The sequence below is a fragment of the Nicotiana attenuata genome, chromosome 1, assembly GCF_001879085.1.
Source record: "Nicotiana attenuata strain UT chromosome 1, NIATTr2, whole genome shotgun sequence".
Classification (NCBI taxonomy): Eukaryota; Viridiplantae; Streptophyta; class Magnoliopsida; order Solanales; family Solanaceae; genus Nicotiana; species Nicotiana attenuata.
In genome coordinates this window covers 81,940,503-81,952,482 of record NC_031989.1, presented here as the reverse complement: position 1 = coordinate 81,952,482, position 11,980 = coordinate 81,940,503, and positions in this window count along the sequence as shown.

Sequence of the window (11,980 nt, the reverse complement as noted above, 5' to 3'; positions counted from 1 at the left end):
CCTATATTTATCATAAAAGCACGAATATAATATGGATAGACTAAAATAGCCCTAAAATATTAAACAAAAAAACTCATAGGGAAAGGACATAGCTGTAAAACTAATTTTTCGGACTACAATAATTCTTTTGTTAATTTTTTTAATATTTAATATTTTAAAATTAATACAATCTTGTCTATTGAATTCTTATTATAAATATGTAGGAAGGTTTAATAAAATCAATTTCATAAGAATCCTCCATATTGATAATACTTTACCACTCTATAATATTCAATACCAAAAAAAAGTAATGCTAAACGGACTTGTAGACAATAAATTTGCGTCGAGAAAATAAAATCAAGCCGAAAAATATTGCAACAATCGTAGTATTTTTATTTCGAATATTTGAGTGTTACAATCTCTATGATTCCTCTGATTCTACTTTTCTAGTATAAATTCAAGGGCCTTTGAGCTTGATCTTGAATTTGAATTTGATTAATCCGTCGCGAACACTTTGATTGTTACCACTAATTGTATCACGAACAAGTAGCCTTGATCTTGAACGCCTTGTATTTAATTTGACTTCGTTCTTGATCTTGAATACTTGAATTGTTCTTCGTTCTTGAGCTTGAACTTGATTTTTTAAACTTTGAACTTGAACTTGAAGCTTGAAACTTGTGGAGGAATTTGCAGCGTTTGATCCACGAGCTCTTTCTTGCTTCTTGTTATAACTTCCGGTGTCTTTTCTGAGTTATGAAGACCCTTATTTATAGTTGTGGAAGGGAGGAGTCATGATAAGAACAAACTCTTTCCGACCAATCAAATTGAAGTGTGACATGGCCGCATTTGATTGGCCAGAACATGTCACTTGCACACATGGCGCGATTTCATTGGCCTTTCAGTGTGACTGGGCATGCCTTGTCATTTTGACACATGGCATGATCCTATTGGCTCTTCCGCTTGACTTGGCGCGCCACGTCATTTGACACGTGACACCAAACTGGGCCTCTAGGAAGATTACATATTGGGCTTGATGAAGTGGGCTCATCATTTTGGCCAAATTAAATGGGCTAGCCCAATGGATTAAAACTTATTTATTTAACCCATATGTATTGGACTTATATAATTAATTCATTTATATATTAGCCCATAATATTTATTTGGACTAAATTTTCTTGAATTTAAAATATAGTCCAAATTATTTTATGGATTTAATTTTAAGTAAAATTTATATGCCTACAAATGCCTCCTACATTAAGGACCGTTGAAGTGTAGACTTGTCGGAACCGAAAACCGGTAATGAAGTACTTGCGGTCTATCAAATTTGGCTTAGACCAGTTTAAAGCACAAAATATTGGCCATGCGATTTTGTTACGTCTACACCCCGTCAATTATTTAAACAATATAATGACCATTTAATTTAATAGGAATAATACAAAATATTGAAAGTTGTGATTTCAATATGAAAATTGCCGCCCGACACATGATTTCCTACGATTCCTTTTGGGAAAAGGAAGTGTTTCCTCATTGTGACACAATTTTATAGTATTAACTTTCCATGCAACGATTCGAGTCCATCTTGGATTCATTGTCGCCGCCGTAAACAAATCAGAGTCCTTTTAGGAGTTCACTTTATAATTTCGATCCCACATCGGCGGTATACTATTGTAAGCGTCCTATGGAGATCTATATAAACCCCTGGGCTCTAATTTGTTGAGCATCAATTTTCAGCATCCTCGTGTCGCTTATGAGTTCGTGTTTTGACGAGAAAGCGTCAGTTCTCAAGGTAATTTTCTTTCTTTTCTTGTGTGCTTTTTTTGTTTTGTTGTCTTTTTTCTTTTTTGTAGGTCAAGCGAGAAAGATATGTTCTTGTTCAACAAGATGATCCACGCATGAAGAAGGCGGTCTTAGGGTGTGAGGAGATGCGTGCTAATCCCTGCCCAAGGGTGTGAGGAGATGCGTACTAATCCCTGCCCAAATATTGGAGAGATTACTCTCAATGTGGCCCGACTATCGGAGAGATTATTCTCAAAATGACCCGACTATCGGAGAGATTACTATCAAGACGGCCCGACTATCGGAGAGATTACTCTCAAGGCGGCCTGACTATCGGAGAGATTACTCTCAATGTGGCTCGAGATTACTCTCGAAATAATCTGACTATCGGAGAGATTACTCTCAATGTGGCTCGACTATCGGAGAGATTACTCTCAATGTGATCCAACTATCGGAGAGATTACTCTCAAAATGACCCGACTATCGGAGAGATTACTCTCAATGAGGCCCGACTATCGGAGAGATTACTCTCAATGTGGCCCGACTACCGGAGAGGCCAACTTAAGGTGCAAAGGGACTCATATGTCCACCTTAAGATTGGAAAGTTATATTTCCTTTTAAGGACAAACCCACGAAGAGGCCAACTTAAGGTGCAAAGGGACTTATATGTCCACCTTAAGATTGGAAAGTTATAATGCTTCAACTCGAAGACTTCATGGACTTAATGATGTCGACTTGAACACTTGGAAAACTTTGAAGATTTTGCGGACTTTTTACATTTCAACTTGAAGACCGACAAACTCGAAGATTCGGCAGACTTTGATGTTTCAACCCGAAAAATTTAAGGGCTCAAATACTTCCACTTGAAGACCAATGAGTTTGAGGACCTCAACTTGAAGACTTTAACTTGAAGACCTGGAGGGCTTAGATATCTCAACTTGAAGGGTGGCGAACATGAAGACTTCAACTTGAAGGCCGATGGACTTGGAGGGCTTGAATACTTCAACTTATAGACTGGCGGATTTTCAGACTTCAACTTGAAGACCAAAAATTTGAAGGTTTGGCGAACCTGAAGGCGTAACGAATCATCAGGATTCATTGCAAATACTTGGTAGCCTCCTAAAAGACTATAATCATTCTATTGAAGACACCAATTTACCATGGAAGCTTGCCCCTTTTAAATCAAATGAGAACAAAGTTCAACAGGAGGACGGCGTTTCAGCTTGATTTTACATTCCTTCATACTTCATTCGAACAACAATTGGGGCAATATGTATCTTTTGAACTTATGCGACTGAACTTAGAATGAAACTCTAAGCTGCCTACGTACCTCGGTGAAGAGGATCAAGTCATACCGTAGTTCAGACTGGGTGATTTTTTTTATTTTTATATGTCCTAACTTTTGCCTAGGCCGTCTCTTTCGAAGTTTTCAACCTAGCGGACTCTTTTTTTTACGTCCTAACTTTTTCCTAGGCCGCCTCTTTCGAGATTTTGAACCTAGCGGACTCTTTTTTTTTGGGCCGTACACAGTTTATACTCTTGCGGTCCAGGAGTGTAGCAACATGCAGTTTAGGCTCATGCGTCAAGGAGCGTAGGAACTTCAAGGATAATACTTCTTTAAGAACTTGCCATTGATAGGGCCGATTCTCCTTCCATCTGCATCAACCAACTTGTAAGCCCCATTTGAGTAAGCTTCTTGTACGACATATGGCCCATCCATTTTGAAGTGAACTTCCCTACAGGTTTATGGGAAGTAATTATGGGTCTTCGTACGGGAAGAACTTGATCTCCTATTTGAAAGGATCTCGGGCGAACTCTTTTATTGAAGGCGCGAGATAATCGACCTTGATAACATTCAAGACTCTGTTGAGCTTCCAACCTCTTCTCATCGAGAGCCTCCAACTCTGCTAATCGAAGTCGAGCATTTTCTTCATCAGTGATCCCTTCTTGAATAGCCAGTCGTAACGAAGGTATTTGACGCTCAAGTGGCAAGACGGCTTCGACTCCATAAACGAGTGAACAAGGAGTCGCCTGTGCTGGCGTGCGGTGAGTCGTCATATATGCCCATAGAGCTTCTTCCATACGTTCATTCCAATCTCGTTTGGATTTGGAGACGACTTTCTTTAGCAAGTTGCATAGAGTTTTGTTGAATGCCTCAGCTAGACTATTGGCGGCAGCATTGTACATCGAAGAGTTACATTGCTTGAAGCCAAAGAGATCACAAATCTTGTTCATCAACCTATTATCGAATGACTTTCCATTATTCATTATTATGTAGCGAGGAATGCCAAAGCGACAAATAATGTTTACTCGGATGAAATTTGCAACATTTTCCTTCGTTACTTCCTTGAGAGCAACAACTTCAGCTCATTTTGAGAAGTAGTCAGTTGCAGCCAGGATGTATAAGTGCCCACTAGAGGACTTTGGTAGTGGTCCAACAACATCCAATCCCCAAGAGTCAATGCCACAATCGGGTGCAACACTTCAGGAGGTTGGTGAATAAAATTCGCATGGAATTGAAAAGCCTTGCATCTTCAAGCGTAGTCCAAGCAATCTTTTACCATTGTTGGCCAATAATATCCCATCCTTTTTATATGGAAGTGGAGCTTTGGTCCAGACTGGTGTGACCCACATACCCCAGAATGCGCTTCTTGCAAAGCTTGGAGTGCTTCATCTTCCCCTAAGCATCGCAAGAGTACTCCCTCGAATGATCTTCTGTATAGGGTATCTTTGTAGTAAAGGAAGCGAGGTGCACGACGACGAATTTTAGTTCTTCTCCGTGGATTTTCTGAAGTATCCCATAGCATAAGTAGTCGATAATGGGTAGCCGCCATTCTTCTTTCTCGTCTTCAGAAATAGTGACAAGATGATCGAGTTCATTTTCTTCACCTTCAGCCTCATTTGGCGGTTGTACTACCCATTTTTGGCAGACAGTAACTTGCACTTGATCAGGCAGGGCTAATGACGAAGCTAGGGCGGCTAAAACATCAGCCTTCTTATTTTCTTTCCTTGGCACATGCTGAATAGTCACATCACCAAGCCACCCCATTAACTTTTTAGCGTAATCATGATATGGGCGTAGTTCAGGCTTCGTAACCTCGTAACTACCTAAAAGCTGATTGACCACTAACTAGGAGTCACCAAAGACTTGCAATTGCAATTGCTTCATATCGACAGCCATTTCGAGCCCAAGTATTAGTGCTTGATACTCAGCAACGTTGTTAGAGCAGAGTTGCGTCAACGTAAAAGAGTAGGGCAGAACTTCATCTTGAGAAGTGGCAAATACTACACTAGCACCAGCTCCTCCGCAATGTGCAGCACCATCAAAGTACATCTTCCATGGAGACTGAACTTCAATGACCATGGCATCCTCATCAAGTAGTTCGTCAGTTAGCTCCCAATCATCAGGTATAGGGTGATCTTCCAAGAAGTCCGCTAACGCTTGTCCTTTTATAGCCTTTTGTGGGATGTACACAATTTCAAATTGTTGAAACTAGAGGTACCACCTTGCTAGTCGATCACTAAGGACAGGTTTTGACATCACAAACTTGATGGGATTCGCTTTAGAAACCAAACGAACGACATGAGCTTGAAAGTAGTGTTTCAACTTTTGGATTGAGAAGACTAGAGCCAAACATAACTTTTCAATTGGCGAATAATTCAGCTCATTTGGTGTCATCATCCTGCTCAAGTAGTAAAGGGAGTTTTCTTTCCCTTCACTATTTTTTTGGGCCAACAGCGCTCCAACAGACCTTTCTTGTGCTGAAATGTATAGTATCAGCGACTTTCCTAATATAGGGGCTGCCAAAACCGGAGGCTTCATCAAGTAGGATTTAATGCTCTCAAAGGCATTGCTACATGCTTGGTCCCATTTAAAAGGGACACCTTTCTTCATAAGGAGACTGAATGGTTGGCACCTCCCAGCTAGGTTTGAGATGAATCTCCTAAGGTATGCTAGCTTTCCTTGCAGACTTTTCAATTCATGAATATTCCGAGGCTCAAGCCTTTTCAAGATTGCATCTATTTTGGCTTGATCAATTTCAATACCTCGATGTCGAACAATGAAACCAAGGAACTTCCCGAAAGTAACTCCAAAGGCACATTTCAATGGATTCATCCTAAGTTGGTACCTCCGGAGCAACTCAAACACCATTCTCAAGTCTTTCAAGTGGTCGCCCTTCTCTCTTGATTTTACCACCAAGTCGTCAACATAGCATTCAACATTCTTGTGGAGAAGATCGTCAAAAATATTTTGCATAGCCCTTTGGTAAGTAGCACCAGCGTTCTTCAAGCCAAAAGGCATTACCTTGTAGCATTAAATACCCTTGGGGGTGCGGAATGAAGTAAGCTCTTCATCTTTTGGTGCCATGCGAATTTGGTTATAGCCCGACGAACCGTCCATGAAAGACATTGCCTCGTAACCAGTAGTAGCATCGATCATCAGCTCTGTTATAGGAATCGAGAATTCATCTTTCGGACACGCATTATTGAGATCCCTGAAGTCAACGCATACTCAAATCTGGCCATTCTTCTTCCTTACAGGGACAATACTTGAAACCCATGTTGGGTATTTAACTTCCTGAATAAATCCAGCTTCAATGAGTTTGTTAACTTCAGTTTCTATCAGGGGAACCAAGTCCGGCCTAAAGTGCCTTTGAGCTTGTTTAACAGGGCGAGCACCATTTTTGACTACAAGGTGATGGACTGCTACTTTCGGGTCCAAGCCAGGCATCTCTTTGTAACTCCAAGCGAAGACATCCCTGAACTCCTTGAGTAACTCAATATAAGTGCTTTCTTCATCAGCTTCTAGCAAAGCACTTAGGTAGGTGGGTCTTGGTTCCTCATCGGTGCCAAGGTTAACTTCTTTTAAGGCATCAATTGTCATCTTCACTCCTTCAAGTTCGGGTGGAGCATCTTTCGCATCTTCATCTTCTTGAGGGTCCTCATCGTTGAAGGATATGTGATAACATGGTGAAACATCCTCCAATTCTGCATTATCCTCCATTAAAGATGGAACACTATTCTCGCCTTGTACAGTAATATGATACGAAGAACCCACACTTTCTTCATCTTCGTCACACTCCTTAGTGTAGACCACAGTATATGGCTTTACCTTCAGTAATTCTTTACATGACACCACAAATTTTGTTTGTCCCCTCATTCTAGAAGGAACCAAACATTGGAAATCCTTAGAGATTTTCTGGATTTTGGGCGAGGCGGGTGTTCTTATGCTTTGAAAATTTCTTTGGAACTTGTTACCCTTCTTTAATGGACCCAATCTTTCAAATACGGAGGTCCTCACAGGTGATTTTCCAAGTCGATCAAAGATAGAAGGCTTGTTAGAAGCGGCAGATTCGTCTTCTACAGTGATATAATTGCTACTCGCCCTTCTTATGGAGATTCGCACTGGTGACGGTTGATTGTATCCCAAACCTTAACGTGGTTGTCTCGTTGCAACTTCTGATGGTAGCTTCCCTAACTTTGACAGCTCACTAGGATTGTATCCAGCTTTTGCAAATAGCTTGTAAGCGTTAGGATCAATACCTTCATCTGTTCGCTTTGTAGGGAGTGCCACATTCTGCAGATGATTTTGGGCTACAAACCCTGCAAGCGGTTTCGAGGACAACTTTACTGCCTCAATTCGTTTTACCGGAAGAGTTAACTCCTTTAGCGTGTTGGTTTGGAGATTAGATGATTCGCCTTCATCTTTCTTCCTTTTAGGGACATATTGGAGCGCGTGACTTACTTTCTTTCCATATGACGCTAATACCCCCCTCTATAACGATTTATCGCGTTGGGTGTACCTCTCGGTAACATCTTTGGCTTTACCGAGTAGTCACTTCGGCTCTTTTAGTTGTGGCTCGTCATTCTTGCTTTTCATGCCATCATCAACTTTTATCTCCTTCACAATGCGGTTCTTCAAGTAGAACTTTGCATCGGCGAAGTGTGACTTTGCCTCGGTGAATGGCTCATCATCAGCAACTATCTTCTTCTCGACTTCACCCTCGTAGTATTTCAAATATTGATGGTAAGTAGATGGAACCACTTTGTTCTCATGTATCCAAGGCCTTCCAAGCAAGACGTTGTATGAAGTCTTTGCATCGATCACATGTAGCCATGCACTTGATTGCATATCTTCAAAGGTGATTTCCAGCCTAATCACGCCTATGGCTCTTTGCCCCCCTTGGTTGAATCCTTGGATCATCACACGACTTTTTGAGAGTTCGTTCATGGGAATACCAAGTTCTTTCACAGTGCGAATTGGCAAAATGTTCACTGAGGATCCTCCATCAACCAAAATTCGGTTTACCCTTTCATTACGTATATAGACAACTAGGTACAATGGGCGGTTATGAAGAGTGTCACCTAGCAGAAGATCGTCATTTGTGAACGTGACTTTTTCCTCACAAGCATTAACTTCTTGAGGAGTGGAATCAGCGAGCTTTTCCGAAGATGGTGCCAACGGTAGGTCATCACTCTTTTCTTTCCCTTTGTCAGCATTGCAACAAGAGGCATCGATACCCTCATGGGAAATCTTCGTGCGGAACCAACTTGGTAAAAACTCCTCCAAGGTCATTGGATTTCATGGCTTTTGAGAGTGGTGTACCTCCACTTTTGCTCTCTTTAAGTGCTTAACTGGATTCCATCTCCCTGGTCTTTTTACCATCATTTTCCTTGTTAGTTGTTCTACTGATTCTTTTTGTGGGCTCCTTCTGTGGCGTCTACGACGAGTCACCAATGTCCAACCTTCATTATCATCATGTTGATTGACTTCAGCTTTGTTGTTCTCCAGTAATCCTTTATCTTCACTTTCTTTAAAACCACACAATTCATCCGAATGAATGAGCCAAAGGTGATACAGACTTGGTTTGTGCTTGCTTTCTCATCTTCAAGCACGATCTTCTTTTCGCGAGCCAAGTCCATAACTTTGTCCTTGAAGACAAAGCACTTCTCCTGAGGGTGGCTCACAAGTCGATGGTATTTGTAGTAATTTGGGTCATTTGTTTTCCCAGCTTCATTTGGTCGCTTCATCTCTGGAAGCTCAATGAGATTTAACTCAAGGAGTTCTTCAAAAATAGCTGGCACATCAGAATCTAGAAATGGGTACTCTTTCTCTTGCATTTCTTGTAGAGTCAACTTTCCATTTGGCTTATCGTGAAAAGAAGTGGATTTCATACTCTGCTTCTTGCTCACCTTCGTCGTGAACTTCATAGGTGACGTGTTGACTTTCATAGCTTCTTTGGTTTCAGACTTGGGTACGAACTTGCCCCACTTCCTGACTTCTTGCTTGTCATTCCCTTTGCGAGGTTCATAGATAGGCAGTCTTTCATTTCCAACGGAAGCCATGCTCAATTCCATGTCATGGGCACGAGTTGCAAGTTCTTCAAATGTGCCAGGCTTGATACCTTGCAAGATGTAGCCAATCCCCAATGCATGCCTTGGATGCACATCTCTATGCCTGAAGCTTCACTAAGACTGTCTTTGCAGTTGAGGCTTGCATTCCTCCACCGATTGATAAAGTCGATAACTGGTTCCCTCTTTCATTGACGAGTATTTGTAAGTTCTATCATACTCGCAGTACGTCTCGTACTATAAAAGCGATTAAGGAACTCTTGATCTAGTTGATCCCAGCTATCGATAGATCCAGCCTCGAGGTTCGTGTACCAGTCAAAAGCATTTCCTTTTAGCGAGCGGACAAACTGCTTGATGAGGTAATCTCCATAAGTCCCAGCATTATTGCACGTCTCCACGAAGTGCGCAACATGTTGCTTTGGGTTACATTTACCATCAAACTGTTGAAACTTCGGAGGTTGATAGCCAGTAGGCATCTTCAACATATCGACCCTTGCAGTGTACGGCTTTGCATATGTAAGGGAGGATTTGGCAGCAACTTCATATTTGTTCTTAATGGTTCCTCAATGAACTCCTTCAATTGATCGATTGGAATCATCCCTTCAGATGAGACAGGGATAGCCTTAGTGGATGCTGTTTGTCTTGGGGGAGAGTCACTCTCTAGAACCTCTGGGAGCTTGCCGGGTGCATAGGTGGATTCTTCTTCCATCAAGATTCCCACCCTGTCTGTTAGCTTGTCAATTCTAGCCACTTGATTTTGTATGCATTTGGTCAAGCCAGCGATTGCTTCCGTCAAGTTTGCCAACTGCTCCTCCATAGATGAAGTGTTTGTCACCATGGCTTGCATGATTGTCATGGACGACGGAGAGTAGCATGGATTTTCACACAGATTGATCCTTGATTGGCTCACGCTATGTGGTGTAAGTGGGGAGGATCCATCACTTGAAGCATCATCATCTTCCTTCACAACATAGTGCTTGGATCTGGAGAGGTCAAGCAGAGCAAGAGTTTTCTTGATCTTTTCAGCAACATCGCTTCCTCCTTCAGATGCGTTTGTGGAAGATCTTTCTCCTTTTGAGGATGAAGATCTGAAAACAGGGGTTGATGCGGATGGCACTTGGGGTGCTTGTTGTCCTAAAGAGCTTGCTTTGCTCCTCGTAATTGGTCCGAAGCTTCCGAAGGTAACATCGAGGATGCTGTCCACATCAGCATAGAACTTGGAGTTAGCAGCCTTGGTGGAAGTTGAACCGGAGTTGATTTTCTTTGAAGCCATTTCAATGTTCTTGGACTTTGGTGATTGAAAAGTTGAGATGAGAGGTAGAGATTGTCCCACTGGGCGTGCCAGAATTTGTAGACAATAAATTTGCGTCGAGAAAATAAAATCAAGACGGAAAATATTGCCACAATCGTAGTATTTTATTTCGAATATGTTGAGTGTACAATCTCTATGAATCCTCTGATTCTTCTTTTCAATAGTGAATAAATTCAAGGGCCTTTGAGCTTGATCTTGAATATGTAGTTGTCGCCACGAACGATGATCTTGTTCTTGAGCTTTAGCTTGATTGCTTGAACTTGACCTTGATTCGTTCTTCGTTCTTGAGCTTGAACTTGATTGCTTGAAGATTGAAACTTGATTGCTTGAAGCTTGAAACTTGTGGAGGAATTTGCAGTGTTTGATCCACGAGCTCTTTCCCGCTTCTTGTTATAACTTCTGGTGTCTTTTCTGAATTATGAAGATCCCTATTTATAGTTGTGGAAGGGAGGAGTCATGGTAAGAACAAACTCTTTCCGACCAATCAAGTTGAAGTGTGACATAGCCGCATTTGATTGGCCAGAACATGTCACTTGCACACGTGGCGCGATTTCATTGACCTTTCAATGTGACTGGGCATGCCTTGTCATTTTGACACGTGGCATGATCCTATTGGCTCTTCCGCTTGACTTGGCGCGCCACATCATTTGACACGTGGCACCAAACTGGGCCTCTAGGAAGATTATATATTGGGCTTGATGAAGTGGGCTCATCATTTTAGCCAAATTAAATGGGCTTGCCCAATGGATTAAGACTTATTTATTTAAGGGAAAAAAACATGGTATACCCACATATAGTATATCTTTTCTTTATATGCCTCAGTTTGATATTTACATAGTATATCCCTAACTAATTACTTCGTATACCCAATTAGTGATACCCAAGAATCGTGACTACCAATATTTTAGGTGATAATATCCCTTAAATGTAGCCATGACTGCTGAAACGTGTATGTATAGAATTTTAAGATTCACCTCTCTCCTAATAAAACCCTATTCCTCTTCTCCACCATATTTCTTTTTTTCAGCATACAAGTTTTATGTAATTCAATAAAACTTCATCAGTTGCAATGGAAGATATACCAATCATGATTCAACAGAAATGTTCCTAGAAGAGATTAAATTTGTCATTTTATTAGAGATATGATAACTTTGTCGTTGTTTTGTTAGGTTTACTCAAAGGGTACTGATATTGAATTTTATAATTAATGGTTTGCATTTTCTCTTATATCCTTCCAAATATGTACTATTGTATTTGCAGTATCGTCATAGCAGAAGTATAGCGCCGTTACAAATTCGAAGAAAATTAGCAGCTACATTCATTGATGTGTAAAAGTACCATAACAAAAGAGTACAATATTCTAATTTAGAATACAATATTCTTAATTGGAACACAATATGCTAAATTGGATTACAATATTCAATAGAGTTATAATAACATAGTACGATATTCTAATTTAGAATACAATATTCTTAATTGGAACACAATATGCTAAATTGGATTACAATATTCAATAGAGTTATAATAACATAGTACGATATTCTAATTTAGAATACAATA